Raw genomic sequence first — 2,578 nt, forward strand, 5'->3', positions numbered from 1 at the left:
TTGGCTACTTTTATATAATTCAATAGCCTGCTCTTTTATAAGAAGAGACACACCAGACCTATAAAATAAATACAGGGTGGACCTAGCTAGTTGCTACTTGACTTTTCAGGAACCTTTAGATGACCATTTGCCTCCAATTGACTGCAATCACTACATAACAGAGAAAGAAATGTAAAGTGTTTACATGGAAATGGCCTCCTGCCATGAATGTGCCATACACTACTCTGTGCAAACACATTCATTATTGATTCCTGTCTCTCACTATGTGCCATTTGCACACATCCCAGTTTCAGGGTCTCCAAGTTTCTACTACAAACCCAAATAAAGCTGCAATCTACAGCATCCACCTGACACAAACACGACAGCTCAATGTTAGAAAGCAAACTGTGTAATAAACAACAACGGCATTAACAATTGTTTTATGCATGTTGGTGGAATTTATGATTCATCACTTATAAAGTAGAACAGACATTTCATTCAAGCAGGCAAATGGAGGTTATTCTGTGACCTTGAGCAACATTTCAAACAATTCACAAGTGAACTTGAACGGTATCACTTTTTTCCTTTGTATTTTACATTTATGAAATGCCACACAGCAAAACTGAACAAATTCTAGGAATACGGGACAAAAAAAACACACAATACAAAATGCAACAGACAATAGTTACAATCTCACAGCTGCATAGCAAAAATCTAAAATCACACAATCTGAACAGGTTAAATTGGATTACAGACAAAACTTGTTGTTTTATAGAGTATTGAATTTTAGTTTTGCTTTTTTGGTTCTTCATGGTTTATCCGAGAGACACGGCATTAACTAAGAGATCTCTCTAAATTGTGGAGATATCCCCACTGCAGCCTTGTATATGTGGGGCAATTCTCATTTCAAATCCAATAACCAATTCAATAAAACCACTGGAATTTGTGAATCTGAAGTAAATTCAACATTGATCAAGTGACCATTTTTTAGGCCCATTCTCTCATTGGGCCTGATTTAATAAAGCTCTCCAAGGCTGGAGAAGATACACTACAACAAACTTGAAATGGATTTCTTAAAAGTTGTTTGCTATTTGTTAGCAAATGTTTTCAATCCTGGACCAAATCCATTCCAGGTTTGCTGGATCACCCACATTCACTGCTGAAAGTGTATGCTCTCTGGTCAGCCTTGGAGAGCTATAATAAATCAGGCCCATTGATCCAGTGAAAGTAATCGAGCAAATTCAATCAACAGTTCAAATGGTACTGTGATTTAACCATCCCCACCTCAGGCTCAGAAGAATATTGTAAGCCATGTGTGTGCCATGCTTTTGGACTTTAAACTAAACAATTACACAGCTCAACAAAAAATACATTTTTTCACTTGCCAAGGATTTTTTAATTTATTTAGTGCATTTCAGGTCTGCTCAATCCAGAAATGACATCAGTTTCATTGAATTTGCTCTAATTCTTGTGACAGAGGAATCAGAATAGGATTTTTTTTTAGGATTTTATCAACAACAAATGTTAATACAACATATTAATATCAATCTTTATATACACTTTTTTTGCATTTTATATGTTTAATGTAGCAATATTTTCATGAAACTTCTTTTTATTCATACATTTTCTTTTTTTTACAGAAATATGAGTTCTTCAAGAAGTTGTTTAAATGACCCTAATGTATTTTGCTACATTTGTGGTGAATATTCCCAGCAAAAACCGAGAAGAAACAAGGGTTTGCAGTGTATTCCAGGAGTTAGCAGTGGAAGTGAATATGAAGGAAGTGTTCATCAAACCAGCAGTTCTCCCAAGAAGAGCTCAATGATTTAATACATGACCTAAGTCTGTTAAAAAGAAGCGTCTGAACTTTTAGCATCCAGGCTAAAAGAAAAGATCTGTCTGAGACTGGAAGTTAAAATACCGGTTTATAGGACAAGAGAGGTGACACTCCGACCATATTTCAGTGAAGATGGAGACTTTGTGTACTGTTGTAACATCCCTGGACTACTAGCCCATATGAGAATACCAGAATACCGAGTACTGGCGGCTTTGTGACGGTTCCACTCCATAGACGGTTCCACTCGAAGTTTGAAATTGGTTTTACTGCATAATGGCAACTGCTATCCAATTGGTCACTCAACAAAACCTAAAGAAGAATATGAAAATATCCAAATGGTCTCACAAAAGCTTTGCTATCATCAACACCAATTGTCCATATGTGTTTTTTTTTTTAAACGGTGAACTTCCTACTTGGACAGCAAAGTGTATACACAGAGTACCCATGTGTCATCTGCTTGTGGGATAGTAGAGCAAAGCAGGATCACTGGAAATAAGTGACATGGCCTCCAAGGGAAAACATGGAAAAAGGTGCAGGGAACATCATTAACGAGCCAATGGTTGGCAAAGAAAAAATCATTCTCCCTCCACTACACAAAAAGTTGGTATTAATGAAGCAATTTGTTAGAGCTCTGAACAAGGACGGTGATTGCTTCAAATACATTTGTAGATTCTTCCCTGGATTAAGTACTGAAATCATACAAAGAGTTTTTCAATGACTTCTTTGTGATTAGTTCTGTAAATATACAGAATATAGAATAAA

At 36.2% G+C, this 2,578-nt stretch overlaps 1 long non-coding RNA gene across 1 annotated transcript in view; it reads right to left on the reverse strand.

The window, feature by feature from the left end:
• Positions 1-366: 366 nt before the first annotated feature.
• The window catches only part of LOC140339780 (uncharacterized), a 4,677-nt gene continuing 2,465 nt past the window's right edge, over positions 367-2,578 (reverse strand). Inside the window, exon 2 of the long non-coding RNA XR_011922546.1 lies at positions 367-2,551. This is a non-coding gene — a long non-coding RNA (uncharacterized lncRNA). The remainder of the gene's footprint in view (positions 2,552-2,578) is intronic.

Source organism: Pyxicephalus adspersus, chromosome 10 (assembly GCF_032062135.1).
Source record: "Pyxicephalus adspersus chromosome 10, UCB_Pads_2.0, whole genome shotgun sequence".
Lineage (NCBI taxonomy): Eukaryota > Metazoa > Chordata > Amphibia > Anura > Pyxicephalidae > Pyxicephalus > Pyxicephalus adspersus.